We start from the raw sequence: 26,164 nt of genomic DNA, 5'->3' as shown, positions 1-26,164 counted from the left end.
CTTGATAAATGATACATTAGTCCAAGTGTGTCACCTTGGGGAGCACCAATGTTGTTTGTGAATAAGAGGGATAGTACTCTCAGATTGTGCATTGATTACAAGAAATAGAACAACGTGACTATCAAGAACATGTATCCATTAAATCATATTTGAAGCGAGCAAAAATTTTGTCAAAGATTCATTTGAGATTAGGATATCATCTGGTGCATATCAAAGAAGAAGAAATTTACAAGACTTCATTCCATATAGGTTGTTGTAGCGACTACAACCGCCCTCCAAAATTTTTCCTATGCTTCATTTTGGAGACTCCCTTCTAAATCACAAGAACTCATATTACACTGATCCAGGTACTTGTGCTTTGATGGAGCCTCATTGTTGGGATGGGGTCCCCTGGGTTCGTTTTAGGGAAAAATTCCAAGTTTTGATGTAAAAAGATGTAAAGTCTCTGCGAATTATGGACGCGAAGCGCAGAGTTAGTTAAGAGTAAAAAAGGGTTTTTACCCTCGTTTATGTAAACTTGAGTCAGTTTTTGAAGATTTATCCATGGTCTGCAGACCATGGGATTGTATAAATAGTTGTGTCTTAGAGAGTCGAAGTGAGATCTAAGTCTTTTGTCTATGGGTACGAGGGACGGAATCTAGAGAGTTAGCGCAAGGAGGTAAGTCTTAGAAGGAGGAAAAGTTGTGCAGTTTGTTAGAAAATTATATATTATGGAGCAATGGAACACATAAAATATTACAGAAATATAAACACAAAAAATGCATAAAACAAGAGAGACACAGATATACATGGTTCACCCAGTTTGCACTACGTCCACCCTGAACAGTGAGTCCTTCCTTTCTATTATCCAAAAAAATGAAGAGACACAACCTACAACAAATCATATCCTCTATTTTCTCTCACAGTCTCACCTCTCTGTTTCTCGCTCAGAGAATACACATCTATATCACAACCTCAAATACAATGCCCTCATACAAAGAGAGGGGTTGCCTTCTAGGGCAAAAAACCCTAAACTAAACATAAATTCTACCGTCAGATCATCCGCCTAATGAACAGCCCAGATTGACTAGAAATTACTATACTTTTAAAAGGCAATTTTACATCTATTTTTGGCTTTGGGGGCGCTACCCCCGAACCCTCGTTGGGGAACCGTTGGCCCCCGGACCCCCGCGGGGGGACAAGTCCCCCCTGCACCCCCCCACGTGGAGGGTTGTACAAACTTCCTGGGGTATACATCTGGTTGAAACAAAGACCTCTGAACAATCATGCTCCACACACAACATAGTTGATTGCATAGAGGCCTAGAGTAGTGTCCATAGCTGAGTGCACGTACTCCTACAGCTGAGTGCATAGGGAAGCGGTGAGTCTATAAACGTATACTGAAGATCAAGAAAGAAGGATGTTGTGGAAACTCCTTTGTTTTATCTCTCTACTTCCGTTATTTATGCTTGCGATATATGCTATAATGAATCATGCCTTTATGAAATAATGATGTATTGATGTGTGAATTTACTGGATCCATCTTATTAACTGAACGCAAGTTATGTTACGTGATTATGCAAAGATCATAACAGTTTATGTTAGGTTTATCAAACACTTGGGTAGATCTGAGAACATATTGATCTAAGAATAATCTAAGCTGCACGTAATTAGATAATTCATCTGTTGAAGGTCTGCAAAAGCTAGTCCTGGACCTTTGTAGAGGTCTAGGGGCCAATTAAGGGAAGTTATAGTGCTAAGCCTTAAGGGCTTAGAGATCCGTGTGAAGGCAGATCTAGGTCATAAAAAGACATCACACTGATCTCTGGATGTAGAAACTTGGTTCTAGCATGCCCCCATACTGCTTTGGGTGAGACTTTAGTCCGCATTACGTGGATTGATGTCGAAAGGGCCAGTAGTGTATGGTTTTGTTTGGCACAACTAAATCTCATCCTAGGTCAGGATCCACTAAGCCAACAAATGGTTTTGTTGTCGGGATCAGGATCTACATAAAGATATGTGTGATGCCACATCACTAGAATCCGACCAAAAAGGAAATTGAGAAGTGGATGGATAGAAAAATCCACAAATTCATGGCGCAATAGAACAATAATCTGTGCCTAACAAAAGAGCAGTAGCTAGACAGATATTTATACAAAGAAATACACAATTTTCCTTTTCACCTTCCCAGTTGAACTATACAAGTGCATAGCTAAATTGGCAGACGACCAAGGATGGTCGAGGCTTGATGGTCCAATAGTGTGGACTTCAGAGCTAGTGCAGAGGTTGGAAGCCTCTAAAGATAAGTTCATGTGTGTCGTTGACCATTGGCTTGATCGGGTTATAGGAGGATTTGTTACAGAGTTCACGGTTGAAACCTCAGTTAGTTATAGTGAAGTAGAGCAATGCTTCTTCAAGGCACCGTGAGGTAAGTATTTAAGATGTTTGAATACCTAGATTAAGATGATCTTGTGTAAAAAATGGGTTATGCCATTTCCTTGATGTTTGGATCTACGCAAAGTTGACAGAGGTTTAGAAATCAAGAAAAAGAAGGTTCTGAATATAGCCTATTGATTGGACCTCCTTCAAGTGATGATGAAGGAGTGGTACAAGCATCACCTTGGAGCACTGTCTAGTTGATAAGGCTTTGCTTTCCATGGATACATTATCCATCCACATCACCTCCACCTTCACCTCCACAACATACACCTTCACCCACACCGCCACCACCACCACCACCATTCAACATGCCAAATACAATGAAGTTTCCAGTTTTTAAGGGCTTAGGAAGTGAGGATCCAGATCATTTTTGGTTTGTTACGAAGGCTGTGTGGACAACACAACAGGTTACAGATGATAATATAAAGAAGGAGTAGTTGGTTACCACTCTACATGATCGCGCGCTGACATGGTACATTAAGTACTGCACCGATAATCCATTGGCGTCATTAGCAGACACTCAGCCACATTGAACAAGGAATTTAGTAAGCCTAAGTTTGACTCGCAATCAATAATTGGATTTAAGGAAATCATGATGAGGGCCAATGAAACGTGCTGCGAATTGGATCAAATATTGAAGTCTGTGATCCAAAAAGATAATATGCATCTCACAGATAGTCAGCACCATGAGTGGTTTATAGCCTCGCTCCTGCCCCACTTGAGGATTGATTTATTGTAGAAAAAGATATCAACTCAGGCAGAAGCTCTAGAAATCACGATGAGATTGCATGAAAATCCTATTCAGGAAGCGTCTTTGGGAGTCCAACAACTTTACTCGCAGTTGCAGAATCTCTGATTGGAATTGCAGAACTTAAAGAAAGAAAAGGAGGCCAGGCCAGAGGTGCGTGAAGAAGTCTGGTGCCTCAAGTGTAAGAGTTAGGGGCATGATAAAGATCACTACCCTATCTTTGCAAACTATATCACAGGGGGGGAACAATGGCCCTATGGTAGGAAGCTCCAGCAAGACCAATTATGGAGCCCATGCTATGGTGCACTATCTATCAGGTGGCTGGAAAACACATAACAAATAATTGTTATTTTCTGAAACATTTTGTGCACACACCACAACAATTGTTCTGCAATTTCTACAAATTGGTGAGCTAGGATGAGCGCCACTACCATAGCTATGAACTAGTGATGGAGAGGACGCCTATGTATCGAATGCAAGTAGAGAATCGACCTCCGGATCAAGGCGCTGGGGGAGTGCATAGAGGATATCATGGGTGTGGACGATATCAGCAGTGCAGACAAGGCTAAGGAGGAGGGGGGCCTGGTAGAGGTCATGGATAGGTCATTTTCTTTAATTGCAGAACTCCAGGGAACTATGCATGGGAATGTATGAATTAGACACACCCGTCATGTCAATACTACACTCAGTTTGACCACACAATAGAGGAATGTCTTGTGCTGATAGCTAAGATGTAGGATAAGAAAGCACAACCTCAGCACCCTACCCAGAACTTGCAGATGATGAGGGTTGAGCTCCATGAGGAATATCCAAATGTGAATATCATGCTAAGAAGAGGAATAATGACTAGTGATGAGAAAGGAAAAGAACCCGAGGAAAGTGGGTGGGTCTGCAAGGTACCAGAAAAGGAGATTGGTTTTGATCTGGATCATGCGAAGGAAACACTTATGGAGGCAAAGAAAATATTCATTGAGGCCTTTGCCTCAGGAAGTTAGGACAAACTGCCAGAAGTTGGCATGCCTACATAGGTTGACCCCTCTATGCTTACTACCTTCTTGGAGACATGTATGAAACTGATGCATGATAGCAAGGTTGTGAAAGGGCTACAAGAATTGATAAAAGAGTGTGCTAGTAATGAAAATTCTCCAGAGGGACACCGCGTAGTCCACAAGATTGGTAAACATAATGCATGGACAGGACGTAATTGGGGACTATGAGATGGACCAGGTTATTTTGGATCTGGGCTTTGATGTGAATGTTTTGCCTAAACAGACATGGGAGAGAATGGAAATACCTACACTGCAGTGGTCTCTGATTCAGTTGAGGATGGCGAACCAACAGAAGATTATCCCTATGGGACGTCTACATGGAGTCACCGTAGATATAGAAGGTGCTAGGATGCTGACTAATTTTTAAGTAATAGAAATTGTTGATGGCAGTAATCCATACCCCGCACTCCTTGTAATTGACTGGGCTATTAATATGAATGGGGTAATCAATTTGAATAAGTGGACAATGTCGTTTGAAAGTAAATCACTTCGCGTTGTAGTACCATTGGACCCTGTAGAAGGACCATGTTATACTGAGCCGGTTTGCGACTATGAGGATAGTGATGATGATTTGGATCAAGTCTATAAAATTACAGTGTGAGACCAAGACTAGATTAATCTGACAGCTTATGGATGGATTACATGGGACTGTGAAAGCCCCTGTACCTTAGATTTAGATGAAGAACTAGAGAATTGGCAGAATAGTCTACGTGAAGTATCTACGTTGCACTAAAACATGATACGTGTCTTTGGAGGTAAGGAATTTACCTTATTATGATGGTTTAATTGAGGTAGATAAGTTTTTTGATGCCGTTGAAAGAGAAGTACCTGAGGATCATTGCTTCCAAGTGCTGGATTTGGCATTGCGCGCTATGCCCACATGGTGGTGGGGTCCATAGAAGGATAACTTCGATCAATGGCGCAGTTATAGGAGAATGATGAGGTTGTGATTTTGTGACTCAAAGGTTCAGTTGACTAAGAAATATGATGGGAGGAATGATCTGTGCCATCATTTAGAAAAATGGACTAAGGTTTATGGAACCAAGCTGCAGCTAGAATGGGTGCATTTATTCTGCCGCACTTTGTATATAATCCCTATGAATTGGCACCTGGAAATAGAGCTTCGCTATGGCACCGCAGAGTGGGATATATTAAGGGAAGGATTCTTAATGACCTTTAGTTTTGAAGATGGGTTCGAAAGAATTGATGAAGCTCTGCAGGAGGTTAAGGCAATGATCTTCAAAATCTCATAGGATCCTTTGGAATTGATTCAACCAAATTGGAGCACCCAGTTGTGCCATGCGCTGGAATGCTATAATGTGACTGCTAAAGGGTAGGATGAGGATCCAAGGAATATCAATATCCCAAAAGTGGAAGGCCATTGCAACATCGAAGGTCTGCAGCTTGAAAACCTGGATATCACAGAACTGTTGAAGACTTGGAAAGTAAACATTGGTACTGAAGCAAAGCCCAAATTATGAATATCAGAGATTATTGGGATGATGCAACAGTGGATAAAGTTGTTGAGTTTCTCTGACAGTACCAGGATCCTTTTCCTACAAATGTTTTGGACTTGAAAGGCATCATAAGCGACTTGGGTGTGATGAAAATTACTTTAAAGCTGGATGGGAAGCCTATTAAGTAGAGACCATATCACATTAATCCCAAATATAAGGAAAAGGTTTGCTTGGATTTGGATAATATGCTAGAAGCAGGCATCATCGAACCAATTGAAGAATCTGATTGGGTGAGCCCAATGGTGGTCCAAGAAAAGGAACAAGAGGGAGAAATACAGATTTGTGTAGATCTTAGGAAGCTTAATGATGCTTATGCCCATGATCCTTTTCTGACACCATTTATTGATGAGGTATTGGACAATGTTGGAGGACAAGAGGCCTACTCATTCACTAAAGGGTTCTCTAGGTACCATCAAATTAAGATTGTGCCGAAAGACAGGAGAAAAACAACCTTCACGACAGAATGGGGTTATTTTCAGTACATGGTGATGCCATTCGAACTCAAGACTTCGCTGATGATATTCTCCTGCGTAGTCATCGTGACGTTCAAAGATTTTATTCACAAATTGTTGGAGTTATATTTTGATGACTAGATAGTATTTGGGTTAGTAAAGCACCACATAGCTAGTATACGCTTAATGTTAGATACGTGTCGAAGGTATCATATTGTGTTGAACCTAAAGAAGTTCTTATTTTGTGTCCGCTTTGGAATTTTCCTTGGTCATGTGGTGTGCAAGCAAGGACTAATGGTGGACCCTACCAAGATCACGCTAATAGTCAATTTGGAGGCCCCAAGGAGTGCCAAGCAGTTGCATGTAACGCTGGTCCATACTGGGTATTATCGAAAGTTCATTAAGGCTTATCCAAAGATTACCGCACCTATGGAAAATCTATTAAAGAAAGACACTGCATTCTATTAGGATGAAGAATGTCAATGCAGTCTGGATGTATTGAAAGAAAAAATGGTCACCATGCCGATCCTGGTCTTTCTGGATTGGAAGGAGGAATTCCCTGTATACGTTGATGCTTTGTGTATTGTGTTGGGAGAAGTACTGACACAGGCTCACGAAGGAGATATGGATCACCCTATAGCCTTTGTGAGCATGAAATTATCAAAGGTTGAGAAGAAATACTAAACGACAGAGCATGAGGGATTGGTTATGGTGTATGCGCTCCAAAAATTCAGACACTATCTGTTAGGTAGACATTTCAAGATGTACACAGACCACTCTGCCTTGAAGTACCTAGTCAATGAGCCTGTGTTGGGGGGGAAGATATGCAGATGGTTGCTACTATTTCAAGAATATGACTTTGAGGTAATTATGAAACCAGGAAGGTTGAATGCAGGACCTAACCATTTTTCATAGATTGAAATGGGGGAGGAGCCTACTAATTTGGAGGAAGGGCTTCCCAACGTGCAACTCTTAGTGGTGCGCGTCACGAATAACCACTTTGAAGATATTATCCACTTTTTTACCACAAGGACAACTCCAGAAGGATACACCGGTCAGTAGAAGAAAGAGTTGGTAGTGCGCATGGCCAATTTCTCGGTAATTGCAGGACATTTATATATGATGGGTTCAGATGAGATACTCTGACAGTATGTGCCTGATTTCAAAAGAAACCACATCCTTGTGAAGGCTCGTGGAGGGGCCGTAGGAGGACATTATGCAGGAAAGGCAACGATCCAGAAGATTCTGCACGCTGGGTTGTGGTGGCCTGCGCTGCATAAAGATTCTCAAGCATATTGTAGGGCATGTGACGCATGTCGCAAAATAGGTAGACCATCGTGGAGGGATGCACTTCCATTAAAACCTCAGGTGTCATTGCAACCATTCGAGAAATGGGCAATTGACTTTGTGGGACCAATTGAGCCCCCGAGCAAGAAGACGGGAGTGCACTATATCATTACCATGACAGAATAACTAACTAGATGGGCGAAGGCACAAACTGTGAAGGATTGTATAGGAGCTAAAGTAGGTAAATTCTTGTTTGAATAAGTGTTAACCCAATTTAGCTACCAAAAAGTGTTGATGAGTGATCGTGGTACGCACTCCCCCAACGAAACAATGAGCGCACTAATAGAAGAGTTCTAGGTGTATCATAAGAAGAGTACGCCATATCATCCTCAAGCTAACGGAACAGTTGAGGGCTTCAATAAGATCTTGGAGAATGCACTGACAAAGATTTGCAATGCATAGTGGAATGATTGGGATGTGTGCATACCAATAGTGATGTGGGCATATAGGACTACTTGTAAAAAGCTAACAAGTCATACACCTTTTCGGTTGGTGTATGGCATAGAAGATGTGATTCCTATGGAATATATTGTGCCTAGTCTCCACATAGAAGCTTTCACAGGAACGGCGGACCACGGAGCCTTGGAAAAATAGATCACGCAACTAATGGAGCTCAAAGAAGACAGATTATTGGTTGGATTCTATTAGCAAGTCCAGAAGGAACGAGAAAAGTCTTGGCATGATCGCCACATCAAGTTACACATAATCAAGGTAAATGATTTGGTATTATTATGTGATAGTATGTTTGCTAAGTTTCTAGGAAAGTTTCAGATGCACCGGTTGGGGCCATATGCCATTAAAGAAATCACAGATGGGGGTGTGGTTCAGCTCGCAAACCATAACGGAGAACCCTTTTCAGGAAGGGTGAATGGAAATCAGTTGAAGACGTATATAGGAGATCCAACTCAATGACTACATGACGGTCGAACAGTCTTAGTTCTCCAGACAGCTGTAAGGGAGCGCATGACTATAAACTACACTGGCTATTTTTGGGGACTACACGACAGGGGGTCTATGCAAAAAAGGCTAGTATCATAGTATGATAAGCCGCACGAAGGGAGTTGCGCTATGGAGGGAGATACTACACAGAACAACCAGAAAATGACCATTAGAGTCATTATTCATGATTTGAAAGCTAGGAGATGGTTAAGAGAAGTGGGTGGGCAACATTTAAGGCTGAAATCTTTGGAGATCTGTCACCAAATCAGCATTAATGGACAAATTTTGGGGGGAACAGTTGGATTTGAATTCAAATTCCCCTATAAATTACGTGTTCTAGTCTGATAAAGAACACTTTGCACCCTTAGAATTCTTGAGTTGTGTTGTGTGTCACTTATGAATCATGAGTTCTTTGAAGCTCTGATCACAAGCCCCGCATTTGATAAATTACCCGAGTTAGACAGGAAATTCATTTGCGACACCATGTCAGGACCAAGTCCCACTGAGACTGCACAAACTAGAGGAATTGTTACCTCGAAAGGAGTTGCTCTGGAGGTTGTGAGCATGGAGGATTTGACTCCTGTGCCTATGAAACCGAGTTTGCCTTAGTTGAAGCCTACACCAGTGCGGGAGTTTTAAAAACTGAAGAAAGACAAGCAGAAACGACATGTGCCAGTGCGTGAGTTGCTTAGAAATCATTCTGTTGCCCAGACGCAGAAGAAGGATAAGCAGCTTGAGAAGGTTATAGATTTGGAGGCTGAAGAAGGCACTAAAGATATAGATACTGAGGGCATGGATCCCATCACCAAGTTGCCAAAATATATCCCTCTATGTAAAGGGAAGGCGAAGGTCACCAAGGACCTAGACTCAAAGAAATTCGTTATTCATGCGCCTCTGTTTCCAGAAAAGATAACCTTCGAAGGTCCGCACCTCGGGCAGGTTCCCCTTTTAAAAATGGAAGATTGGGACCTGGCTGACCATGAGAGGTTCCCCCACCTCACGATAGAAAACTATTTGAGGCAAGTGTATTACAAAGACTTAGGTGTCACTAAGTTAGAGTCAGGTGAATGGATCCCCAGAGTAGAGCAATCTCGATTGTTGAACCTACTCTAGGTGCCCCACTACCACTACTCCAACATTAATACCACATGTATACAACAACTGCTTACTCTGGTGCACGATGGGCACTTGTGGCTTAGTGCGCCTATCCCCATCACAGATATGCTCATCCACAGGATCACGCACTTGCCACATGAGGGGTTTAATCCGGCCAAGGAATTTGGTGGAAAGACAAGCGAAAGGGACTTGGAGGAGTGGATGAAAAGGAAATTCAAGCTTATCAAGAAACCGTGCGGCTACAACATAACCTCCATCAATGACCCCACTATGAAGATTCCCACCCAGATATTGGCCGAAAAAGTTATGAGGAAGTGTCAAGCAAACAAGGTTCCAACGCCTGTTGTGTCATTGGCTACATAATATGGGGAGGGTGTGTAGTTTATCTGGTCACGATGCTTATGTAGTGAGTTCCTTGAAAATTTTCGTGAAGCCCAAGATGAGACAAATACCTTCCACTATGTGTGGCTGCTGCTATCCATTGTGCTGGTTCCTTGGGATCTACTGGAGGAAAACTAGTTTCCTCCCATGGAGGTCAGATTGCCAGAAGTTGCACAATTTTCCTCCCTCTGGGCCAAAAAGGACCCCGCACGGGTCGTTGAAACAAAGAATTTCTAGATATTGATGGAGTCGAGCTTCCACATGGACATTAACTAGCACCCATGATTGTCCTCAACTGTGCATGAACAACTATCTGAATATGCTGAGTTCAAGGCAAACTTCCACCGCGTTTACATTTGGGCGAGGAAGGACCCACAGGAGAAGTGGTTCGATCTGTCGTATCTCATCACTGATGGTGCCATATAGGAAGTAATCAAACGCTGGCTAGCAGATTGGCATACTTCATCTAATTTGGCTATAGATACCAGCAAAGACATGGGGAGCTCAGCGGATAAAAAGCAACAGGAAGTAGTGAAGGAGGCGACACAGAAATTGACCACATAGTGAAAAAAGGAGGCGGAAGAGAAGTCCCAAATAGAAAAGGAGCACTCCATGAAGGAATAGGTCGAACAAGAGAAACATGACTTTGAGCATAGAGAAAAATATCCTACTCCTGAAACCGAGGAGGAAGAGTAGTCATCGCAGGGTGGTGGAGGCGATCAGGGGCATATCACCCCATTTCGGGTAAGGAAGCACAAAGAACATTAGTAGGAGGGGTCCCAAAAGAAGTCAAAGGCAACTAAACCATAGGTGGATCTCATTACACAGAAAGAGGGCAATCTCGATGAGATCAGGGACAAAGTGCTTGACACTACACCTAAACTATTGCAACAATTCGAGCAACAACACATGCAGTCATTAGGTAATATTCATAAGGATATGTGTGAACTACAGATCTAAACTAGTAGAACACAAGTGGGTGCAGGTCAAGACAACACTGCGCAGACGAGCCTAGCACCAGTGACAAGTAAGAATGCCCGGCTAGTCAGGACAATGGACCTCAGGAAAGTTGTGCTACGAAAGGTTCCCTGAGCGCAGAATTGGCCGATGACAAGATCATCATTAAAACACTGAAGAACATAGGCCTCAATATTGCAGTGCTCCAAAATGAATATCTTCACACGCTATAGATAGGCGTGACAACAGAATTGAGAGCGCGGGAACAATGCGCTCTCAGTCTAATTAGCAAGTATAGGGTGAATAATGAAAAAATGTTTGTCGATAAGACGTAGGCCCTAAAGAAGAGAGATACAATCCAGGCATGGAGTGCTAAGTTGGTGACAACAATCACAGAGGCATGCCGAATAGTGCCGGAGTTTCACATCCCTGAGGATGCGCAACTAGAGGCCAAGATCCAGAAACTCGCTACGTGTGTCCACAATGCAAAGGCAGAGGTGGCCAGAGTTCAATTTGAACTCTATATGAAAATCATGGAGCTAGAACTCAAGTCACAGCCTTTGACTCTGCCCAAGGTCAAGGAACAACACAGAGCTTCCATCAAGGAAGGGATAGCTACTGTAGATGTCACGGTCATTGATTGCACAACTTTGTTTGAATAGGCCATGGAAGTGGTAATCACCCTGCTGTGGAGTATTGAAGAAGGTATGTTTTCATTGACTGTTTTGCCATCTTTTCTCTAGAACTCGTAACATCTTTGCATCATGAACTAGGTAGATAATGGAGAATCATGAAAAAATCTATAAAGATTTATATGCAACATAAAAACGCTAATAATTACTATTTCTTATGCAGGAAAAAGGAAAAACTAAAGATTGTCGCTCCAAGGAAAAAGACAGGGCCAAGCTAACCGTTGTCCCTTTGGTGGGGAACCATATGCAAACGAGACAATCTAAATTAAAACGTCTCAGCCAAGGAAAGGAAAAGGAGATATCGACTCGGCGTAAGAAGACGACTGGATAACTGAAGGATTAACAGCCTGGCGAATCCCTCAGGATCCTTTGATCCTGAGGGATCGCTGCTTTAACTATTTTTGCATCCTTGGTATCTCTGCTTCAGCTGTTATAAGTAGGGGCAGCATTGCTAGCCTGGGGGAGACTGTTAATTTGTCATGTAACTTTGCTCTGTACTTAAACTTTGATTATCGACTCTCGTCGAGAAGAGATTTACTGTAACTTTGTTTCAATGCTTTAATATAAATCTAGTTGTTGTTCCATCTGTGATTCTGGAATAACCTCAAGCGGTGTATCCCTGGAGGGTAAGGTCCCGACCCTGGTGGAACACTTGCTCCTGTATCATTAACTTTGGTTCATGTGTGGTTTGTATTATCACCATTAATCGGTAATCTAGTGTGCTTTGTTATCATGTATTGTAGCTCTGTTATATTTTATATATCGTTCTCTGTAACAAGAAATTCGTATCATGCATTCTGATCTTATAACACATTGTTGTTATTTTAAAGTCATTAATGTAATATCGATGTTCTTTACAGAATGTTATTGTTGTTCAATTGCAGAGTAACTGAGCTATAATCTTCTTAAGTTGGTATCACTATATTCATCTATGTTTTATACTTCATACAATTGTTGTTCAATTGGCATTGCTATTCCATTATAAATTGTGATTGTTGCCCTTTCTAACCTGGATCAGTACTCATGGTATTAGAGTCAGATTATTGTTTTCCCTAATATTTCTGGGTGTTGCATATATTGTCTATCCCGACACCGTGTATCTACAATTGGTACTACACGCTATTCTATATTTCATTGGTAATTGGTTGTCGTTCCATTTCTATCTGTTGTCCAATTTATCCTTTGAGTAAAGATTGATATTTGATTCCTGCAGGATAAGGTTGTTATACTCGTTTCTGTAGATTAAGGTGTTGTTGTTCCTTAGACTTAGTTGTTGTTACATTTTCTAGTTGTTGTTCCATTTCTGGTTATTTACGTTACTGATTGCTTCGGTGTGCAGAACGATCTGAAACTATAGTGGGCATTGGCATTTGCTGTCTAGTCCCCAGATTGATGATCTATTCCTTGATTACCCTTAGTTACATTAGTTTCTAAAGGGATGAGTTTTGTTACTGGACCCTTGACTAATAAATTTCTTACTTTTCTGAATGAATGATTTAGGCTTCAAGGTATTTTGTTGTAAGTAGATTTTCTTTTAGCATCCATTTACTCTTGTATTTTCTTGAGCACTATACTACTAGCATTACTCTGAAAAATGACCACCTCAGACTATGTACAATCTTTGAGATAAAAAATCATTCCTGGATTGGCAAGTTAATGTGAGGTAATTAGAGGTGAAAAAGACCCTTTTTACGGCTCGACATTTTGGTGTCATTGTCAGGGAAGAGTGTAGCCATTTGTTTCTTTTTCAGAGTAGTGTAAAAGCTTCCTAGGAAAGAGTTAGGTTTTAAAAACGGAAGGTAAGAACCTGCGTGTGGAGTATGTAATAGCCCTGCTCCCCTGTCTGCTTTCCTACATATTTGTTACTTTTTGTTAGGGTAGAACCTAGCAGTTGATTTGTGTGCATGACTAAGCAAAAAAAGCCAGAAAAGAATCCCAAACCTCTACCCAAGCATAATAAAGCTAAGGGGCTGGTGACCCTGGGCCAATCGACCTTTATAGACGAAATCCTTAATAAAGGAGAATCTCAGCCTTCAATAGGACCTAGAAAAGTTATTTCTAGATAGCCTACTAGTTCCCTTCAGGCCATAGGATCACCGTCTGTAGCCTTTGCTGAGGTGCATAGTCAAACCAAAGAACAAGATTTTTAAGAAATTGAAAACTCTAGCCCAAAATCATTGCAAGAAGTGAACCTTAGCAATCTCTGTGAAGGAAGGGGAGAAATAGGAGAAGCCAAAGGGCTAAAATCTCCTCTTAGGGTAATTCAACCATTAAGCAGCCCAGATAAGGGAAGTGCTGCAAAAATCATTTATAACGAAATTCAAGAACCCAAGCCCCCTCAGACATTAGGCACTCTCATTATTCTAGATAAAGGAAGTGCTATCAAGGCCATTCCCATTAGAGCCATTCCCTCTCAACAACCTAGGAATACCCTCCTAGATATCCCAGAAGGATATTGGGACATATTTGACCAAATGGCCTAGAATCAGCCTAACACCCAAACCTCTACTCTGCAATACCCCATTGTAGATACTGTAGCCAATGCACCTATGAAAGCAATTCCTCTTCAGCATATCCCTACATTCCACGGCCTTACATCAGAAGATCCGAATGCATTTCTCTTCGAATTCGATGTGCTGTGTAGAGGATATGACTATACCACCAATCCCCAGAAACTGAAATTATTTCCTTCTACATTAAAAGGAGCTGCTTTGAGATGGTTTATGGGATTCGGTGATGGTGTTATAAATAATTGGGATCAAATGAAAGAGTCTTTTCTAAAAAAGTATCAGGACTATTGCAGGTCTCAAGAATTAAAAGATGAAATATTTCAGATGGTAGCTAAACCAAATGAAACATTGGAAGAGTTTGTTGAACGATTCCAGTATAATCTTCAAAGATCTCCTTATGCATCATTACCTTTACCTGATAATGTATTAAAAACAACATTAATTAGGGGAATGAAGGAACAATGGATTGATACATTAAACATTATGGGGAAATGAGATATTTATCAAGAAAATTTTGCTGACATTGTTGATTTATGTATCAGGTGTTCGAGAGGCAGCACAAGACTGAAACTAGCAGAGCATGATCGATTTGTAAGAGATAATAGAATTTCGGCAGAAGGAGTAACTCGTGCAGAAATTGGAAATTTATTAGAAAATTTTAAAACTGACATATTGGGGACGCTGACAACACAACTTGATATTATGCAGGCTAAACAAAAGCAAGTAGAAGTAGAACAAAATTTGGCAATCTTCTATCCTAGATGTAGGAAGAAACATAGCCACAAGGAGTGTCCATTAGATGCAGTTCAAGTTTGCACCATTTGTACAAAAGACCACTCCATAGAGAGCTGCCCCTCACTTCCTGGATTGAAAGCAGTATACAAGGAAGCAGAAGAAGAGCCAGAACCAATGTATCTACTTAATCAGCACCATCAGTGGCAGGCACGACAAACAGGTATGTTTTCAGACCCAACTTCTTCTTTCCAGCCTCAACAATACCATGCTCAACAGTATAATTCAATGTGGCAAAATCAACCTCCCTTCCAAAATTGGTCACAGCAATCGTTTCCTTCATCATCTCCATGGCTGAGTCAAGCAAGCCAACCCAATTGGCCAAATTTTCCCTATACCCCCCCATATTGGCAAAACAATGTTTTTCCACCACAATGGACTCCTCCTACTTCACAGAGTCAAACCTGGCAGACAAACTGGCAAAGACCAATGAATCAGCCAGTTGGAACTATCCCGCTCCCTCAACCTACACTGCCAGCTCTACAACAAAATCCCCAGTCTAATTTAAGGCCGCAACTCCCAGCCCAACCCAACCCCAATCCAAATAACAGACCGGTCCAGACCATTCAAATAATTGAAACATCAGAAACAGGAACCGATCTAAAGGAGTGTGATGACCTTCAATTAAGATCGGGGCGTATTATTGAAACAGAGGGAGATAAAATAGTTCAAGTTGAAAATCAGTTACCTATAGAACAACCGTTACAGGAAGAGGATGCACCCAGACAACAAATTCATGATCCAACAACCACATCCTCTCCTCCATTCCCAGAACACTTAATTATACCCCGACCTATACAACATCCTGATTTTGACATTCTGGGAGAATTATGAAACCTGTACATAAAAATCCCGCTCCTCCAAGCCATTCAAGACATTCCGATATATGCAAAGACTATCAAAGAACTATGTATAAAGAAACCAAGGAGGACAATAACAAATAACCCAAAAGTCCAAGTAGTTGGCACTTTATCTGACTTACTATCAGGAAAAGAAACACCCGTTAAATACGAAGACCCAGGAAATCCAATAGTAACAGTACAAATTTATGGCCAAACCTTCTCAAATGCCTTAGTTGATCTAGGAGCTGCAATTAACATCTTAACAACCGCTACTTGCCAAAAACTGGGCATTACCTCAGTAGAACCAACCTCCACTTTATTAGAACTAGCTGATCGATCTGTAGTTAGGCCAGAGGGCACACTACAGGATGTCATGGTATCTGTTGATTCCTGGGAATATCCGGCTGATTTTCTGATAATAAACCCCAAAAACTGACTTGATGGACACCCATTGATCTTAGGCAGACCTTGGCTCGCAACTGCCGATGCTTATATTGGCTGTCGACAAGGAAATATGACCATTTCTAGGGGGACAAATATTAAGAATCTAGCTTTATACCCCCCAGCGCAGCCAAGTGTCACCATAATAAAAACTAACAAGCACCCCGTATCATACCTTACAGAAAATATTAGATCTCCATTAACCATACAAGAGGCCCTCGATTTCAAGGACCAAACAGAAGACGATGCCATTAATAATTTCATTAGCCAAGCCGAACCCAGATCCCACGTACAATGTCACATGATAGAAGCGGCATTTGATAATGAATTAGAAGAGGACCTTCTTAAAGACACACATGATCAGCCAATATCTACTACCTCTGTCTCGAATAGCAAAATTGTGGAAATTGAGCCAGGAAAAACTTTAAACATCAATGCCAACCTGACTTTACAACAAGAAAAGAAACTCATCCAGTTATTGAGGAAACATAAAGAGGCATTTGCATGGGACTACCCTGATATGAAAGGAATTGATCCCTAGTTATGTACACACCACATTTATATAGAAAAGGATGCGAGACCTGTTCGCCAACCGCAAAGGAGACTTAATCCTCATCTAAAAGACGTTGTAAAAGCTGAACTCCAAAAACTTTTAGATGTTAACTTCATCTACCCTATCTCCGATAGTAAATGGGTCTCTCCACTTGTTGTGGTACCGAAAAAGAATGGGAAGTGGAGAATTTGTGTAGACTATAGAGAATTAAATAAAGCAACACAAAAAGACCACTTTTCCCTTCCATTCATCGATCAGGTATTAGACACTTTGGCAAGAAAGAAATTCTTTTCTTTCTTAGATGGCTTCAGTGGATACAATCAGATTCAGATTACCCCTGAAGACCAAGACAAAACTACTTTTACTTGTCCTTGGGGAACATTTGCCTACAGAGTTTTACCTTCTGGCTTATGCAATGCTCTTGCCACATTTGAAAGAGCTATCCTCAGCATTTTTTCAGACCTAATAAGTGAAGGGCTCGAAGTCTATATGGATGATTTTAGACCATACGAAGATGACTTTGATCCGGCATTGGACACGCTGGAAAAGGTCCTGCAACGCTGCATTGCCACCAGGCTTTGCTTAAGCCATGAAAAATGATATATGATGATAACTGAAGGGCTTATTCTAGGCCATTATATCTCAGCAACTGGCATACAAGTACATCCAGCCAAAATTCAAATAATTTTTCTAATTTCCACCCCTACCACTCAAACAGAGGTATGCAATTTTCTTGGATTCTCTGCTTATTATAGAAGGTTTATAGAACATTATTCACATATTGTTGCACCTCTATATGCACTAACAGGTAATGTTGACATTCTTTGGACAGAAAAATGTGACCGTGCTTTTCAAGATCTGAAGAAGCTTGTATCCACAGCTCCAATCCTTTGTGGACCAAATTGGAACCTACCATTCCAGATTTCGTCAGATTCCTCAGATACAACTATTGGAGCAGTCCTTGGGCAGGAAGAAGACAAAAAACCATACGCAATTTATTACATTAGCAAGAATCTATCTCCTACTGAATTGAATTATATTGTTACTGAAAAAGAATTTCTAGCTGTAATACATGCTATCAATAAGTTTAGGCATTACATTACTGGATATCCTGTTATTTTATATACAGATCACTCTGACATAAAATATTTAGCAAATAAACCAATCACAACTGGTAGAATAACTAGATGGCTGATTTTGTTGCAGAAATTTAATATTACAATTAAAGACAGACCCGGAAAAGAAAATCCTATAGCTAACTTTCTCTCACAAATGCCAAAACCAGTGGATGCAGCAACAATTGAAGATCAATTCCCAGATGAGCATTTGTTTGTTGTCACTGTTAAAACACCCTGGTATGCTGATGTTGTGAATCACTTAGCAGTAGGTAAATTACCAAAACATCTGACCCCCGATGAATGAAAACAGATTGTCCAAAGAAGTTCTCAATTTTCTTGGATTGGAGGCTACCTGTTCCATACAGGAGCAGATATGCACATCAGGAGATGTATCTGGGAGGACGAAATTTTTGATATTTTGAAAGCTTATCACGATGGACCATGTGGCAGACACTTTTTCGATAAGAGAAATAGACATAAGGTGCTGCAAACAGGGTATTATTAGCCTACGATCTTCAAAGACGCAAAGAAGTTCGTTCAAGCTTGTGACAGTTGTCAAAGAGCAGGACGCCCTGGTCAAGCCGATGAAATGCCCTTAAACCCACAACTGGTTATTGAACCATTTGAACGATGGGAACTTGATTTTTTTGGTCCAATTAACCCATCCTCGAATCAGAAAACATATATTTTGGTGGCAACAGAATATGTCACCAAATGGGTTGAAGCAGAAGCATTACTGAGAGCTACAGAGGATTCTGTCATACAATTCTTGTTTCACATATTTGTGCGATATGGGCTCCCAAGAGACATAATTACAGATGGTGGACCACAATTTGCTGGTAATAAGATTGCTGCAACACTTAAAAACTATCATATCCAGCATAAAATTACTACTCCATACCACCCACAAGCAAACGGTCAAGTAGAAAGCAGCAACAAAATAATAGAAGCAATCCTGACAAAAACCATTGCATCACATAGATGCGATTGGGCTGCAAGACTACCAAAAGCCTTGTGGGCTTACAGAACAACATGGAGAAGCACTACTGGCTATTCACCATACCAATTGGTGTTTGGAAAGCAAGCCATTTTTCCCATAGAATTTGAAATCCAAACACTGCGAACAACACAAGAAGTCGGCCTAGATCTAAACGAGGCATAGATTAATAGATTACAATAGATCAATGAGTTAGGTGAAATCAGGCTCTCTGCCCTTCACGTACTGCATTAATCCAACTGGAGTGAGCTAAATGGCATGACACTCTCATTAAAAACAAAGTCTTCCGCGAAGGGGACTGGGCACTCTTATACGATTCCAGGTTTCAGGATTTTCCCGGGAAACTTCAGACTCGCTGGTTGGGGCCATATGAAATCCAGAAGGTACATGATAATGGCACCTTAACTCTAGTCACTATTGACGGATCTAGACATACCTTTAAGGTAAATGGCCACCGAGTTTGATTATACCGCAAACCACTTACTCGGGAATCCTTCTGTCAGCAACTACGCGAGGACTCCGATATGCAAATTCTACAGGGGGAAGAGCAATCTTCCTCACCTGTGATTCATTAAGTGATTCACCTTTTTTATACTTTGTACATAATTTCTTTGTTCTGTATATATTTTTGTATTTCCATTGTTTTTCCTGCTGTTCTTTTTCTGAAGAAACAACATTTGTGTGCACTTTTGTCATCTTTGTTGTTCCTTTTCTAGAAAGACAACATTTTTGTTTGTTGTTCCTTTTTCAAAATAACAGCACCTTTGTTTCAGTCGTTTCTTTTTCTTTTTCATTTTGCTGTTCCTTTTCTAAAGGAACGGCATTTGAGTGTTTTGCTATTCCTTTTCCAAAGGAACAACACTTTTTATCTTTGAAAGAATAACTTCAGCATAAATCACATGGGACAGACATTTGTCGACGCGTTTCGAACCAAGTGTTCCTTTTACAAAGGAACAGTATTCGTGTGAGTGTTTTGTTGTTCCTTTTCCAAAGGAACAACACCTTTGCTTTCCGTTGTTCCTTTTCTAAAGGAACAACACTTTCGATTTTTGTTGTTCCTCTTCCAAAGGAATAGCACTATCGATTTTTGTTGTTCCTTTTCCAAAGGAACCACACTTGTGATTTTTGTTGTTCCTTTTTTAAAGGAACGACATTTGGGTCTTATGTTGTTCCTTTGGAACACTTTCGATTTTTGTTGTTCCTTTCCCAAAGGAACAACACTTGTGATTTTTGCTGTTCCTTTTTCAAAGGAACGACATTTGGGTTTTCTGTTGTTCCTTTTCCAAAGGAACGACACATTTTGATTTTTGTTGTTCCTTTTCCAAAGGAACGACATTTGCGTTTTTTTGCTGTTCCTTTTCCAAAGGAACGACACTTTTCAGCACTTGCATTTCTGCTGTTCCTTTTTCAAAGGAATAACACTTTTGGTTTTCTGCTGTTCCTTTTCTAAAGGAATGACATGTTCGGTTTTTGCTGTTCCTTTTTCAAAGGAATGACACTTTCAGTTTTTGCTGATCCTTTTTCAATGGAACAACACTTGAATTCCTTTGCCCTTCCTTTTTCAAACAACCACATTCTTGTATTCCTTTTACTTATGCTTGTAGATCCCTATTGTTCCTCTTGTTTTAGGTCTTTTGGAGCACAACTATACACTCATGCAATGAATACAAAGCTAGAGCATACCGAAATCAGCAAATTATGTAAAATCGCTACATTTACAAGAAATTGTTGTGAATTGATAAAGAGGAATGAAGAAAGGACACAATTATTCATTACTTTTGTTGTCATTACCCTACTAATACCGACATGATTGGTCATCTTTATCATGTTGGTTCTTTTTAAATTCCCATAATCTTCTTTGATAATTATTAAGGAATAAGAACAAAGGGTTTATATTTTTCTATTGAGATGTTAAGACTTCTTCCACCATTCCTACTCTTAAGGAGGGTCGAACCACCCTTTGTGTATAAATAGGAAAGCATGTTATAGAAAAAAAAAAAACATGAATGTCTTGAATTGTCAAATGCAGGATAGGGGGTCTCATCAAGAGCCAGCCTACCATGATCATAAGGAAGAAATTGAAGTGGCATTCCCACTATGGCCACCACACCAGGGATATGGTCCGAGAGGCACATCAGAAAAAATAAAGAGTCCTTGGAATAGGAGGTCTCATCACGAGCCGGCCTACCCACCTTTCACTCCTTCCTAGTGAATAGAATTATGATTTAACTGGTTACCAAGCCAGAATAATGACCTCCATTTTGACATTGAGTAAAACTTCATATGCATACACAAAGGATCATGGTTCCATGGGTGAAACAAACAACTCTGCAAAGGTTATGGACACCTGTTGGTAGCAGAGCTCTATAAATGGCATTGAAGTCACATTTCTTATACACCAATAGTCAGCAATAATACCCTTCTCTGTCTTATACCTTGGTAATCTATCAAATAACATTATGCATATCCCTTCCCCGAACCATTAAACGCATGAAAATCCATTATAACCAATCATGACGGCAAAAGTAGACAATGACCGCATTACACTCGTTATGCACGTCAGTTGTCCTATCCTCCCAACCTCGCATCATGTAACCACATTTTCTTATTTATTAAGTGACCCTATTATACACCTCGATTTCGGTAACCTGCTACTTTTGTAAACATGGCATCCTTGCATACGTTGTTCCTTTATGACCCCTGTACTAGAACAGACCGGCCTGCCACTCCTTCATTTGACGGCCGAGGATGGCCTATCACATTGCGGGGGGGAGGGCTGACTTCATAATTTGTGGATATACGTGTCAAGCTATTACTCGTCAAATTCTTACTCGGGAATAGCAAGGCTTAATGGTATCTTGTTTTGCATGCCTTGTTGTTCCTAAGATATTTTCGTCTGTAACAATTAGTAAGATTTGAACGAGCATTGCGATTTTACTATTTTCTTCTGTGTTGCTAACAGTTCGAACAGCTTGTTGTTCCATTGCTGTTTCTGTGTTTTTACAGTGAGCTAAAGCATGGGAGGAAGGTTAATTCGGAGATAACCATAGGTATTGACAATTTCCAACATTGCACGGGAAATCCTGGCAAAGGCAAGATGGTTAGTCTATCTTAATCGCGTACAGGAATACAGTGAGACCGTGGCAATAGAATTCTTGCAGAATTTACAAGAAAATCACTCCATAGTAAGGGGAAAACATATAACAGTCACTAATGACGTAATTTCAGAGGTCTCGGGATTGCCAGCCACTAGACCTGTGTGGACTCTGAACAAGGAGGGACTACAAAAGATTATGGAGATCTTCTAGGATGAAGGCCAGAACCTCACAGTCAGAGGAAAGGGAGTCCTACCAGCAGCATTAGGAGAACTGTGCGTAGAATTGCGAGGATCATCTAGAGCTACATCACCTGTGAAGGTAGGAAAGACATGGTAAGACCACGACACCTTAAAATCTTAGCTGTATTAAAAGAAAAATGCTCTATGAACCTACTTGCATTTTTAAATTCATTATTTTATGATGTTGCCCAAAGCATGAAAAATTCACAACATGTGGAATCGGTGGTGAGTCACCATGGGCTGATACGGCTGATAGTTAGCCACAGTTTGGCTCAGCAATAGAGTAGCCGGGAAGAACCACTTGCTATAATAGATGGGGCACCAACTCCGCCAACCCCAAAACGCAAACACACTGTCAGTACACCAACTAGACCATCAAAACAGAGAAAATCAGTTAGATTGGCACGAATTAGAGGAAGGTTGGAAAATCCCCAAGGGGGTACCAGCCAGCCTGTGGAGATAGACGACTCGGGGGATGAGCAACCCCCGCAATTGGAAGGAGAAGAGAATGAGAAAGAAGTAGAAGGAAATGAGGAAGGAGAAGCAGAGGAAGAGACCGAGCAACCTGAGCAGGTGGAGGCAGAGGCAGAACACCTGAAGAGAGTCCATTGCAAAATCCATTGCAAGAGGATGAATTGGCCAAAATTCTAGCCAATATGGGTGAATATGGCCAGCCTCCTAGCCTGCCAGGCCTCCAGACTGAGGAAGGACCGAAAGAGCATTCTACTCAGGATAAAAGTGCACCCGAGGAATTGTGCGACGAGGAAGAAAATGAAGAGAATCATTTGGTTCATGATGAAAGCATGACAGGAGAAGGAAATGATGAAGACATAGAAGGGGAACAATCCACCCCCAACCAGACTACACTAGAAGAATTGCATGAAGAAGAAGGGGTGGATAAGGAAGTTACCAAGGAAGTAATAGAGCCAGCTAGGGTTTCTACTCTTGAGCAGCCTGAACAAAACATTGAAGGAGCACCCCAAGAGGAAAACCAGGGAATGGGTCAAGGTGACAGTCCAGCCCCGAAGGAACATATACCTGTTCCTTATAAGGAGGCAGAGGAAATCAAATGATTACGGAAAGAACAACAAAGGTTGCTAAATGTGATAACCCAACTTCGACAGCAAATCAGGGTTTTGAGAATGGGAAAGAGAAAAAAAAGAACTTCAGGGGATTGACATGCGGCTACTCCGATGAAACCCCCCAAGAAGAAGATTTGAAAGACCCCTGTTCAGCCTGCTGTTCAAACTGCTGTCGAAGAACAGTCTGTTGGAACATAGTCTGTTGTTCAAATTGTTGTCGACGAACAGTCTGTTGTTCAAACCGCCGAAGAACAGTCTGTTGTTCAAACTCTTGTTAAAGAGCAGACTGTCGTTCAAGAGCAAAAGGAACAACACTCCATTGTTGCTCATATTGAAGTACAATTGAACGATATATTGGCCTGTGACAAGGAAGTTCAAACAGAGGCACAACCCTCTGAAAGGATGTAGACTATGAATACAAGGCAACACAATAGGAAGATTCAAGTAAATCTTCCACTAGCCACTACTATGTGGGACAGTGATTCGAGGACGGTAACCCTACGAGAGGGTTTGATGCAAGCACAGCAAGCAGTTGAAAAACTCACGGAACAAACAGTTTCTCGAGAAAAGTATGAAGAATTGCAACAACAGCTAAGGAATGTCAATTTATCCAAGAGCCAAGCCTTTGAAGGATGGCAAAAAGAACAAGAAAAAGTCGCAAAGGTAACTCATATATTAGATGTAGTTATCAGACAGATGGATACCTTATGCTCTTTGTACACTGACGTCCTAGCATGTAGAGACCCTGCCAAGAATTATGCCTTGTTTTTAATGGAATGATACTTGCAATTGAAAATTAAGGCCGTCAAAGCAGGAGCCCCTATCCAAATTGATACCATTGATGATTTTGTAAATTGTTGTAAGCATTATGGAGTGAAGGTTCAAATATTACTGTGTGAATTCTATCTACATAACCTTGTGCTAGACCAAGACACAGAGCAGAACCCTGGACCTTTCGTTGGGGATATCCAACTGCAGACATTTATTTCGTTTGGAGTTAATCAAATTAAATGTCTCAAAGCCTATAATGCCTTCCAAAGACAAGAAAACGGATTACACTTATGGGTAAGAACTTAGCCTAGAGATCCATTACAGTTATGGAACAAACATAGGATCCTTATGAAGACTCCTGGTGTGATTGACGCGTTAAAACCCATTCATACAACAATCAATTGGCAAGGGATAGAATACTTCTTTACCATTAAGGACCTTGCTGTTGCAGTTGCTAAATTTCGATATCAAACCTCTAATCTGAACATCCAACTCAGGGAACCATTTAATTATGAGAATTTTAAGTTAGCCACTGATCGTTTGAACCTCTATGGCAAAATTATCTTGAGGGCAGGGCCATCTTTGTTAGGATATAGGTTTCGAAGTCCGATTATTTGGCACCCTACACCTGGATACCAAGCCCTGTATGAGATGCCTGAGGGTCAGACAGGCCATCCTTTTGAACACCTAGTTAGGAATCATGGCTATAGGCCACCACATGAGATCCCATCTCTAGCCTACTCTCTCATTGCCTTACATGTCAACTACAATGTTTTCATGAGGGCATGAAAAAGGGTAAGCAGGGGGGTGTGTGGAGTATTGAAGAAGGTATGTTTTCATTGACTGTTTTGCCATCTTTTCTCTAGAACTCGTAACATCTTTGCATCATGAACTAGGTAGATAATGGAGAATCATGACAAAATCTATAAAGATTTATATGCAACATAAAAATGCTAATAATTACTATTTCTTATGCAGGAAAAAGGAAAAACTAAAGATTTCCGCTCCAAGGAAAAAGACAGGGCCAAGCTAACCATTGTCCCTTTGGCAGGGAACCATATGCAAACGAGACAATCTAAATTAAAACGTCTCAGCCAAGGAAAGGAAAAGGAGATATCGACTTGGCGTAAGAAGACGACTAGATAACTGAAGGATTAAAACCCTGGCAAATCCCTCAGGATCCTTTGATCCTAAGGGATAGTTGCTGTAACTATTTTTGCATCCTTGGTATCTCTGCTTTAGCTATTATAAGTAGGGGCAGCATTGCTAGCCTGGGGGAGACTGTTAATTTGTCATGTAACCTTTCTCTGTACTTAAACTTTGATTATCAACTCTCGTTGAGAAGAGATTTACTATAACTCTATTTCAATGCTTTAATATAAATCTCATTGTTGTTCCATCTATGATTCTGGAATAACTTCAAACGATGTATCCCTGGAGGCCAAGGGCCCGGCCTTGGTGGAACACTTGCTCCTGTATCATTATCTTTGGTTTGTGTGTGGTTTTTATTATCAGCTTTAATCGGTAATCTGGTGTGCTTTGTTATCTTATATCGCGTAGCTCTGTTATATTTTATATATCGTTCTCTACAACAAGAAAGTCGTATCGTGCATTCTGATCTTATAACGCATTGTTGTTATTTTAAAGTCATTAATGTAATATCGCTGTTCTTTATAGAATGTTATTGTTGTTCAATTGCAGAGTAACCAAGTTGTAATCTTCTTAAGTTGGTATCACTATATTCATCTATGGTTTATACTTCATACGATTGCTGTTCAATTAGAATTGTTGTTCCATTATGAATTGTGATCGTTACCCTTTCAAACCAGGATCAATACTCGTGGTATCAGACTCAGATTACTATTTTCCCTAATATTTTTGTGTGTTGTGTGTATTGTCTATTCTGGCACCGTGTATCTATGATTGGTACTACACGCTGTTCTATATTTCATTGGTAATTGGTTGCCATTCCATTTCTATCTGCTGTCCAATTTATCCTTTGAGTAAAGATTGATATTTGATTCCTGCAGGATAAGGTTGTTATACTCGTTTCTGTAGATTAAGGTGTTGTTGTTCCTCAGACTTAGTTGTTGTTACATTTTCTA

At 40.7% G+C, this 26,164-nt stretch overlaps 1 pseudogene; it reads right to left on the bottom strand.

The window, feature by feature from the left end:
* LOC149145212 (TIP41-like protein pseudogene) overlaps positions 1–15,210 on the bottom strand; it is a 30,710-nt pseudogene extending 15,500 nt beyond the window's left edge.
* Between the last annotated feature and the right edge of the window lie 10,954 nt (positions 15,211–26,164).

The sequence above is a fragment of the Pinus tabuliformis genome, chromosome X (assembly GCF_031772625.1).
Source record: "Pinus tabuliformis cultivar Carrire ecotype Pingquan chromosome X, CPIR1, whole genome shotgun sequence".
Taxonomy (NCBI): Eukaryota; Viridiplantae; Streptophyta; class Pinopsida; order Pinales; family Pinaceae; genus Pinus; species Pinus tabuliformis.
The sequence above is the reverse complement of the archived record's forward strand: the minus strand, read 5'-3'. Positions and strand labels throughout refer to the sequence as shown.